Here is an 8768-nt window from a genome sequence, read left to right as displayed (position 1 = left end):
TGAATTAACAATCACACATTAATATACTATAAAGATTAAGCAGAGACAAAAAAAGAAAAAGAAACCCTTGTACCAGGTGAATTAACAGTTTTAAAAGCTTCCCAATGTCACATTTTTAAAACCATAATAGTCCAAATCCAAATGACAACATTTTACTTTCATTCAAAACAATTTCCTATCAGTTTCAAGAGATTAACCATAATCCCCATTCCGAGAGTTTTAATGCCTGAAAGTCAGGTAACCCAAACTCTTCTTTAGTCAATGGTTTTCCTCTGTTGCCAAATTTCATTGAAATGCTTGAGGGTTTAATACATGTTGTCCTTAGCTTACGATCACAAGTGAGCCCAAAATTTCTGTTGTTCAGTGAGACTTTGGATATGTGAGTGTGGCCCCATTTTAGAACCTTTCATGCCACAGTTGTCAATTGAACCATTGCAGCTGTTGAAGTTAGTAACACATTAAGTCAGAGGTCTCATTCTCGCGGCCATGGACAATTTGCCCGCAGGACGATATCCTGTGGCCCCACCGTGATATGAAAGTATAATATTAGTGTATAATATAAATATAAAATATAATATAAAGTATAATATTATGCGGCCCAGCCTCACCCAGACTCTGCCTCCAGCGGCCCCCAGGTAAATTGTGTTTGAGACCCCTGCATTAAGTGAATGTGGCTCTCCCATTAACTTTGCTTGGCAGAAGGTCACAAAAGCTGTTCATAAAAATATGAACCCGTTGCCAACATCCAAATTTTGATCAGGTGACCATGGAGATGCTGCAACAGTGGGAAAAAACAGTCATGTCATAAACAAACTGTTGTAAGTCAAGGACAACCTGTATTGCATACCAGTAGCACAAACTAGCTCTCATACTAGCCAGACTCATTTACCATGCTAAACCATGATGTAGACCAGGGCTGTCAAACTCAAGGCAGATCCGCAGGCTGGATCTGGCCTGCAGGGTGTTTAGATCTGGCCCGTGGGGCCACCCTGGAAACAGTGAAGGACCGGCCTGAGGTGCCTCTGCCAACAAAAAAGGAACTCGGGGAAGTTGCATTCAGCCTGTCCTGGCTCAGTTTTCAGCCGCGATGGAGTTCAGGTGGCCCTCACCAAGCTCAATTTTTGCTGGTAGAGGGCTGGAGGAGGCCGTTGCAGCCGAAAACGGAGCCTCAACGAATGACATCTGGCCACCCTGACCACACCCATCCCAGACACACACACCCCGGCCCCCAAGGTCAAACACAACCCTGATGCAGCCCTCAATGAAATCGAGGTTTACACCCCTGATGTAAACATTTTCACATGTATTTCTGAAGCAGACGGAAAACAGATCCAGGTTTCTGTGTTTCAAAAAACTCAACTGTGTGGGAGATCAGAGCCAGCTCAGCTCCGCAGCAGCTACAACTGTTGCAATGCAGGTTGTTCATTTTGAGATGTTTTGCTTCATTTCCACACTAAATGAAACTTTTCTTTGATCCTGCTGAGCTTCAGGTCTTGCAAGAAGAAAGCTAGCTGGAGGGCTTTGAGGTTCCCTTCTCAAACAGCAAGTGTGAAATTGACAAGAGTTTTTTGTCAGTTTCCCTCCAGACCTACAAAATGCTAGGACACTTTTTTGTTGTTTCAGTTTCTTTTCTTTTTTCCCCTTTTTGCCTAGAGTGAAATGGGAGGATGTTTGTTGCTTACAGGCCTGCAGTAATGCAGAACAGAATAGTATATTTTTTTATTATTATTGTTCTCGGCATTTCAGGTTGGCAGAAGTGAAAACAATTTTGGATTGCCTTTAAGCTCAATTTCTGAGGTTAAAGGAAGTGAAAACAAGTGATAGTGTAGAAATATCCTGTCATTTGTTTAGTAATGGCTTAGTAACTTTTAGGAACATGGCGCTATGTTTTGTAAATCATGTGTTACAAAGTAACATTCTAGGCAAATTCAGCTTATTGTGGTATAGTTAAACACTCAATTAATGTGAAGTGAATTGATGTCAGTAAAAAAATGAGTATCATGGAATAGAACTTCATCCTGACCTTTGTTTAGAGACAAAAGAAGTAAAACATTATTTGTTTGGTTGAATTTCAGCAGAAAAAAAGCATAAAAAGATAATGCTCAATTTTGCTTGATCTTGTTTCTTACAATTAGTGTTATCATAACTAAGAAGCTGGATAGGTAAACTTAGTTCCAGAATCCCAGGATGTAAGCAACTAAGATCACCTGACTCAAAGGAAGGAACTGAAAATGTCAAATACTGAAAGAAAGCACATCAGAGAAAAAGGGTATTTTTTAAAATGAGCACAATTGACTAAATACCTAATAAATGTTCATGGCAAGTCCATTTTTCCTGAAAAATGAATAGAACAAAATTATTAAAAACTGGTTAAAATGGAATATTTAAAAAATTGCTTTAGCTAAGGAAATCGTGCATCATTTATTCGGTATTTAGTTTGAAATAAGTTTTACTTATTCAACAAATGCACGTTAACATTATTTAGATATAAAAGTTAATCAAATACAAAAAACCCAAAGTGGCTCTAAATGCAGAAGCTGGCGGAATCAAAAAACCAAGATTAACAATAATCTTTCACGCTAGAGAAATTCATGGAAACAAGGAACGTTGTAGGAAAATCCCAGGTGGAAAATTGAAATTTGAGGGCAGGGGAAGTCATAATTACAACTTGAGATCTTATTGCTGAAAAGGTTTTTATACCATGTGAATTCTTGTAAAAAGAATTTGGATTGGCTGAAATTGTGAAATGACAATATATTCAGTTAAAATGTATCTTGATCTCACAATATGGTCTAGATCAGTTGGCACCATCTAAAACTTCTAAATTATTAATATCAAAACATGTTTGACATCATTCTAATAATATTACAATACAATACATTCAAGTGTTTGGTAATGTGGATATTAGTTATTTGCAAGAATTCTTAACTAAAGAGTTGCAATATACTTTATTAACAAATCAGTGGCTGAGTCTTTTGGAAGTGGTGTGGCTATAATAAATTGAATAAATAAAATAAATAAGAATAAAAGTCTTAAACATCTATGTGCAAAATTTATAAGTCTGGGAATGACTTAGCAATTATGAGAAGTAAATCAACTGAATCACAATTGGGGTGAGGGACCAGTGCAGTGGTGGAATTCATTTTTTTTTATTACTGGTTCTGTGGGCGTGGCTTGGTGGGCATGGCTTGGTGGGCATGGCAGGGGAAGGATACTGTAAAATCTCCAGTCATAGGTGGTATTTGCCAGAACTACTCAAAATTTTCCACTACTGATTCTCCAAAACTGGTCAGAACCTGCTGAATACCACCTCTGGACCAGTGTGAGACTAGTCTCACAATTGACCCAATTCCTCCAAAATGTTATGTCCCAAATACTTAAAATGGTTATGGTTTGGAGGATTTTTATCTGGTAATCGTAATTCTGGAACATTTTGTTTTCCTGATGACTGTGTCAAACCTATCCCAGCCTAGGCTGTTTTAGGGACAATTTGGGAATTGCCATGAACAATTCCCATCATTAATTATTATTAAATGATTTACTTCTCAGAATTACTAAGTCATCCCCAGATGGATGGATGGATACTTTTTACATAACATATTTTATATATTTTTATTGTAAACCACACAGAATCTCATACGTGAGATGGGTGGCTATGTAAATTGAGTAAGTAATAAACCTAAACAAGTCTAAAGGTAGTAAGAACATAGATTTCTGTTGCCAAAGCTGTCCACTCAAAAAACAAAACAAACCCACAATTGTGACACCAGCTATTGCTGGGCAAAGATAGGAAACAATTTCTACCTGTTGATCTTAAGTGTGGTTGAATGAATCATAATTGAATGGTGGGTGTGCAATATCAAAATCACCAGCATTACTAGGTTCAACCAATACTCTAAACCAAGCCAAAACAGATTATGGCTTCATATGTATGAACCCAGTCTGTCTCTTTTCCTTCTAAATATTATACAACGGCCGAACAGTAGGGCAATGTTTCAATGTCTTCGTATTTGTATTGTGAAAATAACGCAATCCATATTATTGTATTTTCTTCAGAGGTTACCATTTTCTCTCTTAGATATTGGCTGCAATCCAATATATACACTCACCTTTAAATAGGTCCAACTGATTCTGATACTACAGATTATTTGTAGCTCAGGGTGGAACTAGAGCCCTTGGTGGTCTCTGAGCTTGGTTGTTTGCTTGCAGACATTTCCTTACCCGACTAGGAAACATCATCAATGCTATGTGGGGGAGAGGGGTTTGCTTGAGCAAGACAGAATCAATTCCAAGGAAACAGTCCCAAGGATACCCAAGGCAAACTTTTACATCTTGATCATTTATTCCCACACCAGGAATTTTATTCAGAAACCTGCTAGGAGTCAGTTATGCATTGGATTGCTACTACGTTTTCAATGACAACCCTGTCTCCTTCCTAGACCTGTTGAAGGTAGACATGTAGATTGAAAGCCAAACTCATCTAAAAGACCACACTGATTTTATAATCAGAGCCATGCTCCAAGGGACAACGTGGAAATAAGGCCAGTTTGTTCTAGTGGTTGAGTTGCCAGGCTAGAAAGTGGGAGACTGTGAGTTCAAGTCCTGACTTAATCATAAAAAAAGCCAGCTTTGGCCCAATTAATCTCTCTCTCTCGGCCCAACCCACTTCACAGGGTGGTGGTTGTGGGGAAAAATAGGAGGAGGAAGGTATGTTGGATATGTTTTTCACCTTATTTGTAAAAATAATAAAGGCGGGATACAAATAAATACATAAAATTAAAAATCTTTAGGTACTAACAATGGATTCCATGGTACAGGATTCATTTTCCCTGCTTTCCTTCTGGGAACATTGCTGATGAAATTTATGAAGACATTCTCCACTTAAAACAAATTCCCTCCACCGAACCACAGGTATTTCCAGATTAGGAATTGTCCAAATGAAGCACTACCTTTCCTTCAGTAATGTGACCTTCTGATGATCCTATGTGTTAAAACCAGCTCTTCGTTATCTCAGTTCAGACCAGTTTCTGTGAAAAATCAAAGTGCTTCATGTTTGCCTGCTTCTTGTTTGAGATAGGGCCTGTCACCTCAAGGTCACAGGTTCAAATCTGGCCCACATCGGTGGTGACCGAAAGTGTTTACCATCTGCTGACAGTTCAATGGCCTGTGTGAAATGAAGTGAAGGAGTTGTACTTTGTTCTTGGTGTGTGTGTGTGTGTGTGTGTGTGTTAAAGGTGTTACAATCACACTCACAAAGACCAATTGGTAATTTTCTGATAATAGCTTCATCCAAGAAAGGCCAAATTTAACAACTATCTTTCCTGAAGAGTATTTGAAGGGTGTGTGTTTATGTGTCTTCAATTTACTAAGGGACTATTAGTATATCCCCAATTCAGGTTCTAAGAGAGAGAGAGAGAGAGGGAGGGAGGGAGAGGGAGAGAGACAGAGACAGAGAGACAGAGAGAAAGAGTGCGCAGCAATCAAAAACCGCCAGATTAAGGAAAAGAATCCAGTCCATATGTTGGATTCAGCATGATCATCCATTAATAGAATTGCACCATACATACAATATGTTTTGCAGAAAATTCTGGGACTTTGCAAATATGCTTCTTTTGAAGAAAATAATTAAATGTTTACCCTAATCAAGTATAATGAGCTTTCTCTAAGAGCCATTGCTGGTAGTCAAGCTCTCAGAACCAACAAATGTCATTGATTGGGATGCTTTCCTTCCTGAACCTAACGCCATAATTTGTTGCTAACTAGAACCATTGTATATCTCTTGGTCAAATGTTGCTGGCCAATGTTTCCGGGCTGGGCATTCTCTACGTGCAGCATCTAGCTGGAAGCTGTACAGACACTTTGTCTGGCTGTAACATCATCAGCAGAATAAGCACAGCTGTTTGAGCCGTGGGGTAAATACTCATTCATTTCATCTTGCTATTTTATTTTTTTGAATGATTTCAATGCTCTCCATGACCTTACAATAAATCTCATCCTTTTTAAGATTTTCCCTTGTCTGAAAAATGTAAATGGAGAATATACAGTGTATGGTTTTCTGTAGATATGAATTGAGAGTCAAACCACTCATTGATTATTTTTTTCAACTAAGCTCCGATTCAATAAGAAGTTCCTATTCCTATTGCAGAAATATGGAAAGATTTCATGCTCCTTATTTCCAAATGACAAAATAATAGGATGAGTCAGATAATGTTACTAGATTTATGCTGGTCTATGACTAACAAACCATTCATTCTTACTGGGGGATATGACAAACTCACATCGTCACAGCAGCGTTGTGTGATGTATCAGGACATTTTTCCCCTTCACTAAACTGGGCATGAGCATGGCACATGACACATCTGGCCCTTGGACTGTGAGTTTGACAGCCCTGTTCTAGAACATTAGATGTTTTCAAGAGACATGTTTCTGAGGTAAATAAAATTATCCAAATGAAGTTCTACTGTCATAATATTTGTTGAAACTCCAGATTCAACTATGTTATTTTGAATATAATGGCAATTACATTCAAATCTTTTTTTAAAAATGGTCATTTTAGAAAAATCTCAACTGATTTTTCATGAAGGTTTGTGGTTTCTAAAATTATAACAAGAATCCTAGGATACCAATCATGTAGAAAGAAATATTAAAGTTGAGACTTAATAGTACAACGTATTTTTATTCCTGTTAATTAACCCATTGGGCATATTTGTTGGAAACAGCCACAACTGGAAAATGCTAAGGCATAATAGTTTACAAGCCACTTTAATGTAATACATTAAGCTACGGTTGAACAAAATATTGCAAGACAATTTTTGAAAATTCATTATTCATACAGGCATGTTTTCTTTACTTACAAATCTTGTCAGCAGTTCTACAAGTTGTGGAGTTCTGCAGTAGTACTAACTTGGCATTGTAGGCTTAATAACCATAGAGAAATTAACAGCCATGATTAAGGAGCCAGTGTTTATATTCACATTAGTTAGTGGAATTGCCAGTCATTTAATGTTATATAAACACACACTAAGTAATTAGGCTATAAAAATTCCCTTTGCAGCAATGGAAAGCTTTTTAAAAACCTACTTACTGGAGAATTCTTGGAATAATGCCCAGTTGAACTCAATGGGACACACTTATTAGCATGTGCGCCTCTGATTCAGCTGTCTGTCAGCAGATATGTTGTTCTGCTCAGGCTGCATTTCTTCATTTAACTGGTTTTCAAATTTTAATTTTAATGAAGGGAAATTCTGTTCCCCTCCTTCAAACAAATTCTAGTTTTCATTGCAACAAATACACCTATTTCTATTGTTGCACATAGAAATATAGTGTTTTAATTATGTATCTCTCTGTATATGTATATTTAAAGGAATTTTTCTCTTAAAACATGTCTTATTTGGACAAAAAAAATCCAACTGATGGGACAGGGTATACTGAATGCATTTACCACAATACACAATTTCTTCAGAATATGGGAGATATAGCCCAACCTATTTGGGAAACCCTGAGTTATGGTAGATCACTGTATAAACGTCCAATCTTGTCATTATCCCAGTTGCCATACAGCTGAACTGAATGGAATCTGGGGCCAAATCCTTCAAAAGAGATTGATTTATCCATTAAAACCTCTCAGTTCACTGACAGGAAAATAGTGGAATACCAAGCTGAAATTTAAAAGTAATTTTAACAGATGTTTCGGAAACAGCACCAATCTACAGACAGTTCCTTTGGCTAATGTTTTGCTGGTATGATAGCTATAGCTGAATACAGAGGAAACCGCTGTATTTGAAGAACCCGTTGTAACTGCACACATCTGGTTCTGAGTTTATCTTGGCCTGGCAGAAGATTCTTCCAGAAAGTTTGTTTCGATTATTGTTCTCTGTGTCACACACACATGAAATATCTGGGGAACTACCAAGTTCACCAAATCAGCAAGAAACCGCTGCACAATAATTAGGGATTAATTTAAAGGCAGCTTCCCCCTCCCCTTTAGTTTGATGCAAAATCACTGAAGGGGTTTTGCAATGTGTCACAGCACAGAGGAAGAGGAAGAGGGAGAGGAGAAAGAAAAGAGAGAGAGAGAGAGAGAAAGGAAGAGGAGAGTAATAATATAACAGTAATCCCTCTCAACATCTTTGTTCTAATGGCTTCATCCAGCAAAGAATGGGAGGACTATACAGCTTTGTAAATAACAACGCTGCCAGTGGAAGAAGATGGGTTACAAAGGGGGCAAACCGAGAGCAAGCTACTCTGTCTCTCCTAAAGCAATTGCCAAAATGCCAAACGAACTTGGAAACGTGGGAGGAAGGCAAACTAACCCGCTTCCTCTGATTGCTTTGATTTATTTATTTTTTACTCAGGGTTCCTCCTGCTCCATCCACTCAGTTTGTCCGGAGGCTGGGATGCGTCAGGCTCGGTGGGTTGGCCTGCCCTCCCCCCTCCTCCTCCTCTTTTTAACTGTTCTTTCCAAGTCGCATTTCAGACGCAACTCCCCAAACTCTTTGATCTTTTCTCTCTGTCTCCTTACCCGGAAGAGAACCTTTGCCTGCTCAGCTGGGCGCTCGGAACACACGTGGGAAACTTGCCGCGGCTCCCCCGTTCTTGCCAAATTTAGTCACACAAAGAGGCCAGGAAAGGGGAAGCAGGGCGAGGATGAAAGAGGCAGCCGGCGGGACTTCAAAGGGAGCCCCCGCCCCCGCGCGCCCGCCTCCTAGCTATATAAAGGAGAGGCTGCCTCGGTGGCCTTTCTCACGCAACGCTCGGCTCTCTAGCTC

This window comes from Notechis scutatus, chromosome 4 (assembly GCF_049901735.1).
Source record: "Notechis scutatus isolate UNSWTSFEM ecotype Mainland chromosome 4, rNotScu1.2, whole genome shotgun sequence".
Taxonomy (NCBI): Eukaryota; Metazoa; Chordata; class Lepidosauria; order Squamata; family Elapidae; genus Notechis; species Notechis scutatus.
Note: the sequence above shows the minus strand (reverse complement) of the source record.